We start from the raw sequence: 17310 nt of genomic DNA, 5'->3' as shown, positions 1-17310 counted from the left end.
TCTCTGCTGTCTCTCTACATGCAGCCTCTCTCTCTGCTGTCTCTCTACATGCAGCCTCTCTCTCTGCTGTCTCTCTACATGCAGCCTCTCTCTCTGCTGTCTCTCTACATGCAGCCTCTCTCTCTGCTGTCTCTCTACATGCAGCCTCTCTCTCTGCTGTCTCTCTACATGCAGCCTCTCTCTCTGCTGTCTCTCTACATGCAGCCTCTCTCTCTGCTGTCTCTCTACATGCAGCCTCTCTCTCTGCTGTCTCTCTACATGCAGCCTCTCTCTCTGCTGTCTCTCTACATGCAGCCTCTCTCTCTGCTGTCTCTCTACATGCAGCCTCTCTCTCTGCTGTCTCTCTACATGCAGCTTCTCTCTCTGCTGTCTCTCTACATGCAGCCTCTCTCTCTTCTCTCTCTACATGCAGCCTCTCTCTTCTCTCTCTACATGCAGCCTCTCTCTCTGCTGTCTCTCTACATGCAGCCTCTCTCTCTGCTGTCTCTCTACATGCAGCCTCTCTCTGCTGTCTCTCTACGTGCAGCCTCTCTCTGCTGTCTCTCTATGTGTAGCCTCTCTGCTGTCTCTCTACATGCAGCCTCTCTCTGCTGTCTCTCTACATGCAGCCTCTCTGCTGTCTCTCTACATGCAGCCTCTGTCTCTGCTGTCTCTCGACATGCAGCCTCTCTCTCTGCTGTCTCTCGACATGCAGCCTCTCTCTGCTGTCTCTCGACATGCAGCCTCTCTCTCTGCTGTCTCTCGACATGCAGCCTGTCTCTCTGCTGTCTCTCGACATGCAGCCTGTCTCTCTGCTGTCTCTCGACATGCAGCCTCTCTCTCTGCTGTCTCTCTACATGCAGCCTCTCTCTCTGCTGTCTCTCTACATGCAGCCTCTCTCTCTGCTGTCTCTCTACATGCAGCCTCTCTGCTGTCTCTCTACATGCAGCCTCTCTCTGCTGTCTCTCTACATGAAGCCTCTCTCTCTGCTGTCTCTCTACATGAAGCCTCTCTCTCTGCTGTCTCTCTACATGAAGCCTCTCTCTGCTGTCTCTCTACATGCAGCCAATCTCTGTCTCTCTACCTGCAGCCTCTCTCTCTGCTGTCTCTCTACATGCAGCCTGTCTCTCTGCTGTCTCTCTACATGCAGCCTCTTTCTCTGCTGTCTCTCTACATGCAGCCTCTCTCTCTGCTGTCTCTCTACATGCAGCCTTTCTCTCTCTGCTGTCTCTCTACATGCAGCCTCTCTTTCTGCTGTCTCTCTACATGCAGCCTCTCTCTCTCTGCTGTCTCTCTACATGCAGACTCTCTCTGCTGTCTCTCTACATGCAGCCTCTCTCTCTGCTGTCTCTCTACAAGCAGCCTCTCTCTCTGCTGTCTCTCTACATGCAGCCTCTCTCTGCTGTCTCTCTACATGAAGCCTCTCTCTCTGCTGTCTCTCTACATGAAGCCTCTCTCTGCTGTCTCTCTACATGCAGCCTCTCTCTCTGCTGTCTCTCTACATGCAGCCTCTCTCTCTGCTGTCTCTCTACATGCAGCCTCTCTCTCTGCTGTCTCTCTACATGCAGCCTCTCTTCTGTCTCTCTACATGCAGCCTCTCTCTCTCTACTGTCTCTCTACATGCAGCCTCTCTCTCTGCTGTCTCTCTACATGCAGCCTCTCTACAAGCAGCCTCTCTCTCTGCTGTCTTTTAACATGCAGCCTCTCTCTCTCTCTGCTGTCTCTCTACATGCAGCCTCTCTTCTGTCTCTCTACAAGCAGCCTCTCTCTCTGCTGTCTTTCTACATGCAGCCTCTCTCTCTGCTGTCTTTCTACATGCAGCCTCTCTCTCTGCTGTCTTTCTACATGCAGCCTCTCTCTCTGCCATCTCTCTACATGCAGCCTCTCTGCTGTCTCTCTACATGCAGCCTCTCTCTGCTGTCTCTCTACATGCAGCCTCTCTTTTCTGTCTCTCTACATGCAGCCTCTCTCTCTGCTGTCTCTCTACATGCAGCCTCTCTCTCTGCTGTCTTTCTACATGCAGCCTCTCTCTCTGCTGTCTTTCTACATGCAGCCTCTCTCTCTGCTATCTCTCTACATGCAGCCTCTCTGCTGTCTCTCTACATGTAGCCTCTCTCTCTGCTGTCTCTCTACATGCAGCCTCTCTTTTCTGTCTCTCTACATGCAGCCTCTCTCTCTGCTGTCTCTCTACATGCAGCCTCTCTCTCTGCTGTCTCTCTACATGCAGCCTCTCTCTGCTGTCTCTCTACATGCAGCCTCTCTCTGCTGTCTCCCTACATGCAGCCTCTCTCTGCTGTCTCTCTACATGCAGCCTCTCTCTGCCGTCTCTTGACATGCAGCCTCTCTGCCGTCTCGACATGCAGCCTCTCTCTCTGCTGTCTCTCGACATGCAGCCTCTCTCTGCTGTCTCTCTACATGCAGCCTCTCTGCTGTCTCTCTACATGCAGCCTCTCTCTCTCCTCTCTCTCTACATGCAGCCTCTCTCTCTCCTCTCTACATGCATCCTCTAGACATGCAGCCTCTCTCTCTGCTGTCTCTAGACATGCAGCCTCTCTCTCTCTGCTGTCTCTACATCCAGCCTCTCTCTCTTCAATCCTCTCTACATGCAGCCTCTCTCTCTGCTGTCTCTCTACATGCAGCCTCTCTCTCTGCTGTCTCTCTACATGCAGCCTCTCTCTCTGCTGTCTCTCTACATGCAGCCTCTCTTTGCTGTCTCTCTACATGCAGCCTCTCTCTGCTGTCTCTCTACATGCAGCCTCTCTCTGCTGTCTCTCTACATGCAGCCTCTTTCTGCTGTCTCTCTACATGCAGCCTCTTTCTGCTGTCTTTCTACATGCAGCCTCTCTGCTGTCTCTCTACATGCAGCCTCTCTCTGCTGTCTCTCTACATGCAGCCTCTCTCTCTGCTGTCTCTCTACATGCAGCCTCTCTCTCTGCTGTCTCTAGACATGCAGCCTCTCTCTCTGCTGTCTCTCTACATGCAGCCTCTCTCTCTGCTGTCTCTCTACGTGTAGCCTCTCTGCTGTCTCTCTACATGTAGCCTCTCTCTGCTCTCTCTACACGCAGCCTCTCTCTGCTGTCTCTCTACATGCAGCCTCTCTCTGCTGTCTCTCTACATGTAGCCTCTCTCTGCTCTCTCTACATGCAGCCTCTCTCTCTGATGTCTCTCTACATGCAGCCTCTCTCTCTGCTGTCTCTCTACATGCAGCCTCTCTCTCTGCTGTCTCTCTACATGCAGCCTCTCTCTCTGCTGTCTCTACATGCAGCCTCTCTCTCTGCTGTCTCTCTACATGCAGCCTCTCTCTCTGCTGTCTCTCTACATGCAGCCTCTCTCTGCTGTCTCTCTACATGCAGCCTCTCTCTCTGCTGTCTCTCTACATGCAGCCTCTCTCTCTGCTGTCTCTCTACATGCAGCCTCTCTCTCTGCTGTCTCTCTACATGCAGCCTCTCTCTCTGCTGTCTCTCTACATGCAGTCTCTCTCTCTGCTGTCTCTCTACATGCAGTCTCTCTCTCTGCTGTCTCTCTACATGCAGTATCTCTCTCTGCTGTCTCTCTACATGCAGCCTCTCTCTCTGCTGTCTCTCTACATGCAGCCTCTCTCTCTGCTGTCTCTCTACATGCAGCCTCTCTCTCTGCTGTCTCTCTACATGCAGCCTCTCTCTCTGCTGTCTCTATATATGCAGCCTCTCTACATACAGCCTCTCTCTAGGCTGTCTCTCTACATGCAGCCTCTCTCTCTGCTGTCTCTCTACATGCAGCCTCTCTCTCTGCTGTCACGCTACATGCAGCCTCTCTCTCTGCTGTCGCGCTACATGCAGCCTCTCTCTCTGCAGCCTCTCTCTCTGCCTCTCTACATGCAGCCTCTCTCTCTGCCGTCTCTCTACATGCAGCCTCTCTCTCTGCCGTCTCTCTACATGCAGCCTCTCTCTGCTGTCTCTCTACATGCAGCCTCTCTGCTGTCTCTCTACATGCAGCCTCTCTCTGCTGTCTCTCTACATGCAGTCTCTCTCTCTGCTGTCTCTCTACATGCAGTCTCTCTCTCTGCTGTCTCTACATGCAGCCTCTCTCTGCTGTCTCTCTACATGCAGTCTCTCTCTCTGCTGTCTCTACATGCAGCCTCTCTCTGCTGTCTCTCTACATGCAGTCTCTCTCTCTGCTGTCTCTACATGCAGCCTCTCTCTGCTGTCTCTCTAAATGCAGCCTCTCTCTGCTGTTTCTCTACGTGCAGCCTCTCTCTGCTGTCTCTCTAGGTGCAGCCTCTCTCTCTGCTGTCTCTCTACATGCCGCCTGTCTCTCTGCTGTCTCTACATGCAGCCTCTCTCTCTGCTGTCTCTCTACATGCAGCCTCTCTCTCTGCTGTCTCTCTACATGCAGCCTCTCTCTGCTGTCTCTCTACATATAGCCTCTCTCTCTGCTGTCTCTCTACATGCAGCCTCTCTCTCTGCTGTCTCTCTACATGCAGCCTCTCTGCTGTGTCTCTACATATAGCCTCTCTCTGCTGTCTCTCTACATGCAGCCTCTCTCTCTGCTGTCTCTCTACATGCAGCCTCTCTATCTGCTGTCTCTCTACATGCAGCCTCTTTCTCTTCTATCTCTCTGCTGTCTCTCTACATGCAGCCTCTCTCTTGTCTCTCTACATGTAGCCTCTCTCTGCTGTCTCTCTACATGCATCCTCTTTCTCTTCTGTCTCTCTACATGCAGCCTCTCTCTCTGCTGTCTCTCTACATGTAGCCTCTCTCTCTCTACATGCAGCCTCTCTCTCTGCGGTCTCTCTACATGCAGCCTCTCTCTCTGCTGTCTCTCTACATGCAGCCTCTCTCTCTGCTGTCTCTCTACATGCAGCCTCTCTCTCTGCTGTCTCTCTACATGCAGCCTCTCTCTCTGCTGTCTCTCTACATGCAGCCTCTCTCTCTGCTGTCTCTCTACATGCAGCCTCTCTCTGCTGTCTCTCTACATGCAGCCTCTCTCTCTGCTGTCTCTCTACATGCAGCCTCTCTCTCTGCTGTCTCTCTACATGCAGCCTCTCTCTCTGCTGTCTCTCTACATGCAGCCTCTCTCTGCTGTCTCTCTACATGCAGCCTCTCTCTCTGCTGTCTCTCTACATGCAGCCTCTCTCTCTGCTGTCTCTCTACATGCAGCCTCTCTCTCTGCTGTCTCTCTACATGCAGCCTCTCTCTCTGCTGTCTCTCTACATGCAGCCTCTCTCTCTGCTGTCTCTCTACATGCAGCCTCTCTCTCTGCTGTCTCTCTACATGCAGCCTCTCTCTCTGCTGTCTCTCTACATGCAGCCTCTCTCTCTCTGCTGTCTCTCTACATGCAGCCTCTCTCTCTCTGCTGTCTCTCTACATGCAGCCTCTCTCTCTGCTGTCTCTCTACATGCAGCCTCTCTCTCTGCTGTCTCTCTACATGCAGCCTCTCTCTCTGCTGTCTCTCTACATGCAGCCTCTCTCTCTGCTGTCTCTCTACATGCAGCCTCTCTCTCTGCTGTCTCTCTACATGCAGCCTCTCTCTCTGCTGTCTCTCTACATGCAGCCTCTCTCTCTGCTGTCTCTCTACATGCAGCCTCTCTCTCTGCTGTCTCTCTACATGCAGCCTCTCTCTCTGCTGTCTCTCTACATGCAGCCTCTCTCTCTGCTGTCTCTCTACATGCAGCCTCTCTCTCTGCAGTCTCTCTACATGCAGCCTCTCTACATGCAGTATCTCTCTCTCTGCTGTCTCTCTACGTGCAGCCTCTCTGCTGTCTCTCTACGTGCAGCCTCTCTCTGCTGTCTCTCTACGTGCAGCCTCTCTCTGCTGTCTCTCTACATGCAGCCTCTCTCTGCTGTCTCTCTACGTGCAGCCTCTCTCTGCTGTCTCTCTACGTGCAGCCTCTCTCTGCTGTCTCTCTACGTGCAGCTTCTCTCTGCTGTCTCTCTACGTGCAGCCTCTCTCTGCTGTCTCTCTACGTGCAGCCTCTCTCTGCTGTCTCTCTACATGCAGCCTCTCTCTTCTCTCTCTACATGCAGCCTCTCTCTCTTCTGTCTCTCTACATGCAGCCTCTCTCTCCTCTCTCTCTACATGCAGCCTCTCTCCTCTCTCTCTACATGCAGCCTCTCTCTCCTCTTTCTCTACATGCAGCCACTCTCTGCTGTCTCTCTACATGCAGCCTCTCTCTCCTCTTTCTCTACATGCAGCCACTCTCTGCTATCTCTCTACATGCAGCCTGTCTCTCTACATGCAGCCTGTCTCTCTACATGCAGCCTGTCTCTCTGCTGTCTCTCTACATGCAGCCTCTCTCTCTGCTCTCTCTACATGCAGCCTCTCTCTGCTCTCTCTCTACATGCAGCCTCTCTCTGCTCTCTCTCTACATGCAGCCTCTCTCTGCTGTCTCTCTACATGCAGCCTCTCTCTCTGCTGTCTCTCTACATGCCTCTCTCTGCTGTCTCTCTACATGCAGCATATCTCTCTTCTGTCTCTCTACATGCAGCCTCTCTCTCTGCTGTCTCTCTACATGCAGCCTCTCTCTCTGCTCTCTCTACATGCAGCCTCTCTCTCTCTGCTGTCTCTCTACATGCAGCCTCTCTTTCCTCTCTCTTTACATGCAGCCTCTCTCTCCTCTCTCTCTACATGCAGCCTCTCTCCTCTCTCTCTACATGCAGCCTCTCTCTCTGCTGTCTCTCTACATGCAGCCTGATTCTCTGCTGTCTCTCTACATGCAGCCTCCCTCTCTGCTGTCTCTCTACATGTAGCCTGTCTCTCTGCTGTCTCTCTACATGCAGCCTCCCTCTCTGCTGTCTCTCTACATGCAGCCTCTCTCTGCTGTCTCTCTACATGCAGCCTCTCTCTGCTGTCTCTCTACATGCAGCCTCTCTCTGCTGTCTCTCTACATGCAGCCTCTCTCTCTGCTGTCTCTCTACATGCAGCCTCTCTCTCTGCTCTCTACAAGAAGCCTCTCTCTCTGCTCTCTACATGCAGCCTCTCTTCTTTCTCTCTACATGCAGTGTCTCTCTGCTGTCTCTCTACATGCAGCCTCTCTTCTTTCTCTCTACATGCAGCCTCTCTCTCTGCTGTCTCTCTACATACAGCCTCTCTCTCTCTGCTGTCTCTCTACATGCAGCCTCTCTCTGCTGTCTCTCTACATGCAGCCTCTCTCTCTGCTGTCTCTCTACAAGCAGCCTCTCTCTGCTGTCTCTCTACATGCAGCCTCTCTCTCTTCTGTCTCTCTACATGCAGCGTCTCTGCTGTCTCTCTACATGCAGCCTCTCTACATGAAGCCTCTCTCTCTACATGCAGCCTCTCTCTGCTGTCTCTCTACATTCAGCCTCTCTCTCTTCTGTCTCTCTACATGCAGCCTCTCTGCTGTCTCTCTACATGTAGCCTCTCTGTTGTCTCTCTACGTGCAGCCTCTCTCTCTGCTGTCTCTCTACGTGCAGCCTCTCTGCTGTCTCTCTACGTGCAGCCTCTCTGCTGTCTCTCTACGTGCAGCCTCTCTCTCTGCTGTCTCTCTACATGTAGCGTCTCTGCTGTCTCTCTACATGCAGCCTCTCTCTGCTGTCTCTCTACATGCAGCCTCTCTCTGCTGTCTCTCTACATGCAGCCTCTGTCTCTGCTGTCTCTCTACATGCAGCCTCTGTCTCTGCTGTCTCTTCATGCAGCCTCTGTCTCTGCTGTCTCTTCATGCAGCCTCTGTCTCTGCTGTCTCTTCATGCAGCCTCTATCTCTGCTGTCTCTTCATGCAGCCTCTCTCTTCTCTCTCTCTACATGCAGTCTCTCTCTGCTGTCTCTCTACATGCAGCCTCTCTCTCTGCTGTCTCTCTACATGCAGCCTCTCTCTCTGCTGTCTCTCTACATGCAGCCTCTCTCTCTGCTGTCTCTCTACATGCAGCCTCTCTGCTGTCTCTCTACATGCAGCCTCTCTCTGTCTCTCTACATGCAGCCTCTCTCTCTACATGCAGCCTCTCTCTCTACATGCAGCCTCTCTCTCTTCTGTCTCTCTAGATGCAGCCTCTCTCTCTTCTGTCTCTCTAATGCAGCCTCTCTCTGCTGTCTCCATGCAGCCTCTCTCTCTTCTCTCTCTACATACAGTCTCTCACTGCTGTCTCTCTACATGCAGCCTCTCTGTCTCTCTACATGCAGCCTCTCTCTCTACATGCAGCCTCTCTCTCTACATGCAGCCTCTCTCTCTTCTGTCTCTCTAATGCAGCCTCTCTCTGCTGTCTCTCTACATGCAGCCTGTCTCTCTGCTGTCTCTCTACATGCAGCCTCCCTCTCTGCTGCCTCTCTACATGTAGCTTCTCTCTCTGCTGTCTCCAGACATGCAGCCTCTCTCTCTGCTGTCTCTCTACATGCAGCCTCTCTCTCTGCTCTCTCTACATGCAGCCTCTCTCTGCTGTCTCTCTACATGCAGCCTCTCTCTCTCCTCTATCTACATGCAGACTCTCTCTCTGCTGTCTCTCTACATGCAGCCTCTTTCTGCTGTCTCTCTACATGCAGCCTCTGTCTGCTGTCTCTCTACATGCAGCCTCTCTCTGCTGTCTCTCTACATGAGGCTTCTCTCTCTGCTGTCTCTAGACATGCAGCCTCTCTCTCTGCTGTCTCTAGACATGCAGCCTCTCTCTCTGGTGTCTCTAGACATGCAGCCTCTCTCTCTCCTCTCTCTACATGCAGACTCTCTCTCTGCTGTCTCTCTACATGCAGCCTGTCTGCTGTCTCTCTACATGCAGCCTCTCTCTGCTGTCTCTCTACATGCAGCTTCTCTCTCTGCTGTCTCTCTACATGCAGCTTCTCTCTCTGCTGTCTCTCTACATGCAGCCTCTCTCTCTTCTCTCTCTACATGCAGCCTCTCTCTTCTCTCTCTACATGCAGCCTCTCTCTCTGCTGTCTCTCTACATGCAGCCTCTCTCTCTGCTGTCTCTCTACATGCAGCCTCTCTCTGCTGTCTCTCTACGTGCAGCCTCTCTCTGCTGTCTCTCTACGTGTAGCCTCTCTGCTGTCTCTCTACATGCAGCCTCTCTCTGCTGTCTCTCTACATGCAGCCTCTCTGCTGTCTCTCTACATGCAGCCTCTGTCTCTGCTGTCTCTCGACATGCAGCCTCTCTCTCTGCTGTCTCTCGACATGCAGCCTCTCTCTGCTGTCTCTCGACATGCAGCCTCTCTCTCTGCTGTCTCTCTACATGCAGCCTCTCTCTCTGCTGTCTCTCTACATGCAGCCTCTCTGCTGTCTCTCTACATGCAGCCTCTCTCTGCTGTCTCTCTACATGAAGCCTCTCTCTCTGCTGTCTCTCTACATGAAGCCTCTCTCTCTGCTGTCTCTCTACATGAAGCCTCTCTCTGCTGTCTCTCTACATGCAGCCAATCTCTGTCTCTCTACCTGCAGCCTCTCTCTCTGCTGTCTCTCTACATGCAGCCTGTCTCTCTGCTGTCTCTCTACATGCAGCCTCTTTCTCTGCTGTCTCTCTACATGCAGCCTCTCTCTCTGCTGTCTCTCTACATGCAGCCTTTCTCTCTCTGCTGTCTCTCTACATGCAGCCTCTCTTTCTGCTGTCTCTCTACATGCAGCCTCTCTCTCTCTGCTGTCTCTCTACATGCAGACTCTCTCTGCTGTCTCTCTACATGCAGCCTCTCTCTCTGCTGTCTCTCTACAAGCAGCCTCTCTCTCTGCTGTCTCTCTACATGCAGCCTCTCTCTGCTGTCTCTCTACATGAAGCCTCTCTCTCTGCTGTCTCTCTACATGAAGCCTCTCTCTCTGCTGTCTCTCTACATGCAGCCAATCTCTGTCTCTCTACATGCAGCCTCTCTCTCTGCTGTCTCTCTACATGCAGCCTCTCTCTCTGCTGTCTCTCTACATGCAGCCTCTCTTCTGTCTCTCTACATGCAGCCTCTCTCTCTCTACTGTCTCTCTACATGCAGCCTCTCTCTCTGCTGTCTCTCTACATGCAGCCTCTCTTCTGTCTCTCTACATGCAGCCTCTCTTCTGTCTCTCTACATGCAGCCTCTCTCTCTCTACTGTCTCTCTACATGCAGCCTCTCTCTCTGCTGTCTCTCTACAAGCAGCCTCTCTCTCTGCTGTCTTTTAACATGCAGCCTCTCTCTCTCTCTGCTGTCTCTCTACATGCAGCCTCTCTTCTGTCTCTCTACAAGCAGCCTCTCTCTCTGCTGTCTTTCTACATGCAGCCTCTCTCTCTGCTGTCTTTCTACATGCAGCCTCTCTCTCTGCTGTCTTTCTACATGCAGCCTCTCTCTCTGCTATCTCTCTACATGCAGCCTCTCTGCTGTCTCTCTACATGCAGCCTCTCTCTGCTGTCTCTCTACATGCAGCCTCTCTTTTCTGTCTCTCTACATGCAGCCTCTCTCTCTGCTGTCTCTCTACATGCAGCCTCTCTCTCTGCTGTCTTTCTACATGCAGCCTCTCTCTCTGCTGTCTTTCTACATGCAGCCTCTCTCTCTGCTATCTCTCTACATGCAGCCTCTCTGCTGTCTCTCTACATGTAGCCTCTCTCTCTGCTGTCTCTCTACATGCAGCCTCTCTTTTCTGTCTCTCTACATGCAGCCTCTCTCTCTGCTGTCTCTCTACATGCAGCCTCTCTCTCTGCTGTCTCTCTACATGCAGCCTCTCTCTGCTGTCTCTCTACATGCAGCCTCTCTCTGCTGTCTCCCTACATGCAGCCTCTCTCTGCTGTCTCTCTACATGCAGCCTCTCTCTCTGCCGTCTCTTGACATGCAGCCTCTCTGCCGTCTCGACATGCAGCCTCTCTCTCTGCTGTCTCTCGACATGCAGCCTCTCTCTGCTGTCTCTCTACATGCAGCCTCTCTCTGCTGTCTCTCTACATGCAGCCTCTCTGCTGTCTCTCTACATGCAGCCTCTCTCTCTCCTCTCTCTCTACATGCAGCCTCTCTCTCTCCTCTCTACATGCATCCTCTAGACATGCAGCCTCTCTCTCTGCTGTCTCTAGACATGCAGCCTCTCTCTCTCTGCTGTCTCTACATCCAGCCTCTCTCTCTTCAATCCTCTCTACATGCAGCCTCTCTCTCTGCTGTCTCTCTACATGCAGCCTCTCTCTCTGCTGTCTCTCTACATGCAGCCTCTCTCTCTGCTGTCTCTCTACATGCAGCCTCTCTTTGCTGTCTCTCTACATGCAGCCTCTCTCTGCTGTCTCTCTACATGCAGCCTCTCTCTGCTGTCTCTCTACATGCAGCCTCTTTCTGCTGTCTCTCTACATGCAGCCTCTTTCTGCTGTCTCTCTACATGCAGCCTCTCTGCTGTCTCTCTACATGCAGCCTCTCTCTGCTGTCTCTCTACATGCAGCCTCTCTCTCTGCTGTCTCTCTACATGCAGCCTCTCTCTCTGCTGTCTCTAGACATGCAGCCTCTCTCTCTGCTGTCTCTCTACATGCAGCCTCTCTCTCTGCTGTCTCTCTACGTGTAGCCTCTCTGTCTCTCTACATGTAGCCTCTCTCTGCTCTCTCTACACGCAGCCTCTCTCTGCTGTCTCTCTACATGCAGCCTCTCTCTGCTGTCTCTCTACATGTAGCCTCTCTCTGCTCTCTCTACATGCAGCCTCTCTCTCTGCTGTCTCTCTACATGCAGCCTCTCTCTCTGCTGTCTCTCTACATGCAGCCTCTCTCTCTGCTGTCTCTACATGCAGCCTCTCTCTGCTGTCTCTCTACATGCAGCCTCTCTCTCTGCTGTCTCTCTACATGCAGCCTCTCTCTGCTGTCTCTCTACATGCAGCCTCTCTCTCTGCTGTCTCTCTACATGCAGCCTCTCTCTCTGCTGTCTCTCTACATGCAGCCTCTCTCTCTGCTGTCTCTCTACATGCAGTCTCTCTCTCTGCTGTCTCTCTACATGCAGTCTCTCTCTCTGCTGTCTCTCTACATGCAGTATCTCTCTCTGCTGTCTCTCTACATGCAGCCTCTCTCTCTGCTGTCTCTCTACATGCAGCCTCTCTCTCTGCTGTCTCTCTACATGCAGCCTCTCTCTCTGCTGTCTCTATATATGCAGCCTCTCTACATACAGCCTCTCTCTAGGCTGTCTCTCTACATGCAGCCTCTCTCTCTGCTGTCTCTCTACATGCAGCCTCTCTCTCTGCTGTCACGCTACATGCAGCCTCTCTCTCTGCTGTCGCGCTACATGCAGCCTCTCTCTCTGCAGCCTCTCTCTCTGCCTCTCTACATGCAGCCTCTCTCTCTGCCGTCTCTCTACATGCAGCCTCTCTCTCTGCCGTCTCTCTACATGCAGCCTCTCTCTGCTGTCTCTCTACATGCAGCCTCTCTGCTGTCTCTCTACATGCAGCCTCTCTCTGCTGTCTCTCTACATGCAGTCTCTCTCTCTGCTGTCTCTCTACATGCAGTCTCTCTCTCTGCTGTCTCTACATGCAGCCTCTCTCTGCTGTCTCTCTACATGCAGTTTCTCTCTCTGCTGTCTCTACATGCAGCCTCTCTCTGCTGTCTCTCTACATGCAGTCTCTCTCTCTGCTGTCTCTACATGCAGCCTCTCTCTGCTGTCTCTCTAAATGCAGCCTCTCTCTCTGCTGTTTCTCTACGTGCAGCCTCTCTCTGCTGTCTCTCTAGGTGCAGCCTCTCTCTCTGCTGTCTCTCTACATGCCGCCTGTCTCTCTGCTGTCTCTACATGCAGCCTCTCTCTCTGCTGTCTCTCTACATGCAGCCTCTCTCTCTGCTGTCTCTCTACATGCAGCCTCTCTCTGCTGTCTCTCTACATATAGCCTCTCTCTCTGCTGTCTCTCTACATGCAGCCTCTCTCTCTGCTGTCTCTCTACATGCAGCCTCTCTGCTGTGTCTCTACATATAGCCTCTCTCTGCTGTCTCTCTACATGCAGCCTCTCTCTCTGCTGTCTCTCTACATGCAGCCTCTCTATCTGCTGTCTCTCTACATGCAGCCTCTTTCTCTTCTATCTCTCTGCTGTCTCTCTACATGCAGCCTCTCTCTTGTCTCTCTACATGCAGCCTCTCTCTCTGCTGTCTCTCTACATGCAGCCTCTCTATCTGCTGTCTCTCTACATGCAGCCTCTTTCTCTTCTATCTCTCTGCTGTCTCTCTACATGCATCCTCTTTCTCTTCTGTCTCTCTACATGCAGCCTCTCTCTCTGCTGTCTCTCTACATGCAGCCTCTCTCTCTGCTGTCTCTCTACATGTAGCCTCTCTCTCTCTACATGCAGCCTCTCTCTCTGCGGTCTCTCTACATGCAGCCTCTCTCTCTGCTGTCTCTCTACATGCAGCCTCTCTCTCTGCTGTCTCTCTACATGCAGCCTCTCTCTCTGCTGTCTCTCTACATGCAGCCTCTCTCTCTGCTGTCTCTCTACATGCAGCCTCTCTCTCTGCTGTCTCTCTACATGCAGCCTCTCTCTCTGCTGTCTCTCTACATGCAGCCTCTCTCTCTGCTGTCTCTCTACATGCAGCCTCTCTCTCTGCTGTCTCTCTACATGCAGCCTCTCTCTCTGCTGTCTCTCTACATGCAGCCTCTCTCTCTGCTGTCTCTCTACATGCAGCCTCTCTCTGCTGTCTCTCTACATGCAGCCTCTCTCTCTGCTGTCTCTCTACATGCAGCCTCTCTCTCTGCTCTCTACATGCAGCCTCTCTCTCTGCTGTCTCTCTACATGCAGCCTCTCTCTCTGCTGTCTCTCTACATGCAGCCTCTCTCTCTGCTGTCTCTCTACATGCAGCCTCTCTCTCTGCTGTCTCTCTACATGCAGCCTCTCTCTCTGCTGTCTCTCTACATGCAGCCTCTCTCTCTGCTGTCTCTCTACATGCAGCCTCTCTGCTGTCTCTCTACATGCAGCCTCTCTCTCTGCTGTCTCTCTACATGCAGCCTCTCTCTCTGCTGTCTCTCTACATGCAGCCTCTCTCTCTGCTGTCTCTCTACATGCAGCCTCTCTCTCTGCTGTCTCTCTACATGCAGCCTCTCTCTCTGCTGTCTCTCTACATGCAGCCTCTCTCTCTGCTGTCTCTCTACATGCAGCCTCTCTCTCTGCTGTCTCTCTACATGCAGCCTCTCTCTCTGCTGTCTCTCTACATGCAGCCTCTCTCTCTGCTGTCTCTCTACATGCAGCCTCTCTCTCTGCTGTCTCTCTACATGCAGCCTCTCTCTCTGCTGTCTCTCTACATGCAGCCTCTCTCTCTGCTGTCTCTCTACATGCAGCCTCTCTCTCTGCAGTCTCTCTACATGCAGCCTCTCTACATGCAGTATCTCTCTCTCTGCTGTCTCTCTACGTGCAGCTTCTCTCTGCTGTCTCTCTACGTGCAGCCTCTCTCTGCTGTCTCTCTACGTGCAGCCTCTCTCTGCTGTCTCTCTACGTGCAGCCTCTCTCTGCTGTCTCTCTACGTGCAGCCTCTCTCTGCTGTCTCTCTACATGCAGCCTCTCTCTGCTGTCTCTCTACGTGCAGCCTCTCTCTGCTGTCTCTCTACGTGCAGCCTCTCTCTGCTGTCTCTCTACGTGCAGCCTCTCTCTGCTGTCTCTCTACGTGCAGCCTCTCTCTGCTGTCTCTCTACGTGCAGCCTCTCTCTGCTGTCTCTCTACGTGCAGCCTCTCTCTTCTCTCTCTACATGCAGCCTCTCTCTTCTCTCTCTACATGCAGCCTCTCTCTCTTCTGTCTCTCTACATGCAGCCTCTCTCTCCTCTCTCTCTACATGCAGCCTCTCTCCTCTCTCTCTACATGCATCCTCTCTCTCTGCTGTCTCTCTACATGCAGCTTCTCTCTCTGCTGTCTCTCTACATGCAGCCTCTCTCTCTCCTCTCTCTCTACATGCAGCCTCTCTCTGCTGTCTCTCTACATGCAGCCTCTCTCTCTGCTGTCTCTCTACATGCAGCCTCTCTCTGCTGTCTCTCTACGTGCAGCCTCTCTCTGCTGTCTCTCTACGTGCAGCCTCTCTCTGCTGTCTCTCTACGTGCAGCCTCTCTCTGCTGTCTCTCTACGTGCAGCCTCTCTCTGCTGTCTCTCTACGTGCAGCCTCTCTCTTCTCTCTCTACATGCAGCCTCTCTCTCTTCTGTCTCTCTACATGCAGCCTCTCTCTCCTCTCTCTCTACATGCAGCCTCTCTCCTCTCTCTCTACATGCAGCCTCTCTCTCTGCTGTCTCTCTACATGCAGCTTCTCTCTCTGCTGTCTCTCTACATGCAGCCTCTCTCTCTCCTCTCTCTCTACATGCAGCCTCTCTCTGCTGTCTCTCTACATGCAGCCTCTCTCTCTGCTGTCTCTCTACATGCAGCCCCTCTCTCTTCTGTCTCTCTACATGCAGCCTCTCTCTCTGCTGTACCTCTCTACATGCAGCCTCTCTCTCTTCTGTCTCTCTACATGCAGCCTGTCTTCTTTCTCTCTACATGCAGCCTCTCTCTCTGCTGTCTCTCTACATGCAGCCTGTCTCTCTGCTCTCTCTCTACATGCAGCCTGTCTCTCTGCTGTCTCTACATGCAGCCTCTCTCTGCTGTCTCTCTACATGCAGCCTGTCTTCTTTTTCTCTACATGCAGCCTCTCTCTCTGCTGTCTCTCTACATGCAGCCTCTCTCTCTGCTGTCTCTCTACATGCAGCCTCTCTCTCTGCTGTCTCTCTACATGCAGCCTCTCTCTCTTCTGTCTCTCTACATGCAGCCTGTCTCTCTGCTCTCTCTCTACATGCATCCTCTCTCTCTGCTGTCTCTACATGCAGCCTCTCTCTCTTCTGTCTCTCTACATGCAGCCTCTCTCTGCTGTCTCTCTACATGCAGCCTCTCTCTCTGCTGTCTCTCTACATGCAGCCTCTCCTTTCTCTCTACATGCAGCCTCTCTCTCTGCTGTCTCCCTACATGCAGCCTCTCTCTGCTGTCTCTCTACATGCAGCCTCTCTCTCTGCTGTCTCTCTACATGCAGCCTCTCTCTCTGCTGTCTCTCTACATGCAGCCTCTCTCTGCTGTCTCTCTACATGCAGCCTCTCTCTCTGCTGTCTCTCTACATGCAGCCTCTCCTTTCTCTCTACATGCAGCCTCTCTCTCTGCTGTCTCCCTACATGCAGCCTCTCTCTGCTGTCTCTCTACATGCAGCATCTCTCTCTCTGCTGTCTCTCTACATGCCTCTCTCTCTGCTGTCTCTCTACATGCAGCCTCTCTCTTCTGTCTCTCTACATGCAGCCTCTCTCTGCTGTCTCTCTACATGCAGCCTCTCTCTCTGCTGTCTCTCTACATGCAGCCTCTCTCTCTCTCTCTGGTACCCGGTGTCTCTGGCGTCTCCGGTGTCTCGCGCTGTCGCAGGCCAGCCAGTGACGTCACATTCTCGGAGATCTGCTGGATGACGGCTTCGCGCCCGGTCTCCACATGAGGACAGCGACTCCTGGCGGCCGGAGGATGGGATTGCACGTGTTCAGTTCAGAACCTAATCACATATACAAGGATCGGCGGTGTGCTCAGGGATCGGCGGTGTATACAGGGATTGGCGGTGTATACAGGGATCGGCGGTGTGCTCAGGGATTGGCGGTGTGCTCAGGGATTGGCGGTGTGCTCAGGGATCGGCGGTGTGCTCAGGGATTGGCGGTGTGCTCAGGGATCGGCGGTGTGCTCAGGGATTGGCGGTGTATACAGGGATCGGCGGTGTATACAGGGATCGGCGGTGTATACAGGGATCGGCGGTGTGCTCAGGGATCGGCGTTGTGCTCAGGTATCGGCGGTGTGCTCAGTGATCGGCGGTATATACAGGGATCGGCGGTGTGCTCAGTGATCGGCGGTATATACAGGGATCGGCGGTGTGCTCAGTGATCGGCGGTGTGCTCAGGTATCGGCGGTATATACAGGGATCGGCGGTATATACAGGGATCGACTGTGCTCGAGGATCGGCGTTGTACACAGTGATCTGTGGTGTGCTCAGTGATCGGCGGTGTGCTCAGTGATCGGCGGTATATACAGAGATCGACTGTGTGCTCGAGGATCTGCGTTGTACACAGTGATCTGTGGTGTGCTCAGGGATCAGCGGTATATACAGGTATCGGCAGTGTGCTCAGGGATCGGCGGTATATACAGGGATCGACTGTGTGCTCGAGGATCGGCGTTGTACACAGTGATCTGTGGTGTGCACAGGGATCGGTGTTGTACACAGGGATCGGCGGTGTGCTCAGGGATCGGATGTGTATACAAGGATCGGCGGTGTGCTCAGGTATCGGCGGTGTGCTCAGGTATCGGCTGTATATACAGGGATCAACTGTGCTCGAGGATCGGTGGTGTGCTCAGTGATCGGCGGTGTGCTCAGGTATCGGCAGTGTGCTCAGGGATCGGCGGTATATACAGGGATCGACTGTGTGCTCGAGGATCGGCGTTGTACATAGTGATCTGTGGTGTGCTCAGGGATCGGCCGTGTATACAGGGATCAGCGGTGTG

General features: G+C 53.0%; 1 protein-coding gene across 2 annotated transcripts in view; it reads right to left on the bottom strand.

Annotated features, from left to right (window-relative positions):
- SNX19 (sorting nexin 19) overlaps positions 1–16276 on the bottom strand; it is a 148687-nt gene extending 132411 nt beyond the window's left edge. For both annotated transcript variants that reach the window (XM_073657476.1, XM_073657477.1), the window contains exon 1: positions 16155–16276. The gene's annotated coding sequence lies outside the window, so the exon portion shown is untranslated. The remainder of the gene's footprint in view (positions 1–16154) is intronic.
- Positions 16277–17310: the final 1034 nt, after the last annotated feature.

The sequence above is a fragment of the Phyllobates terribilis genome, unplaced genomic scaffold (assembly GCF_046119375.1).
Source record: "Phyllobates terribilis strain yellow unplaced genomic scaffold, ASM4611937v1 Scaffold_12__6_contigs__length_324123572, whole genome shotgun sequence".
NCBI lineage: Eukaryota > Metazoa > Chordata > Amphibia > Anura > Dendrobatidae > Phyllobates > Phyllobates terribilis.
The sequence above is the reverse complement of the archived record's forward strand: the minus strand, read 5'-3'. Positions and strand labels throughout refer to the sequence as shown.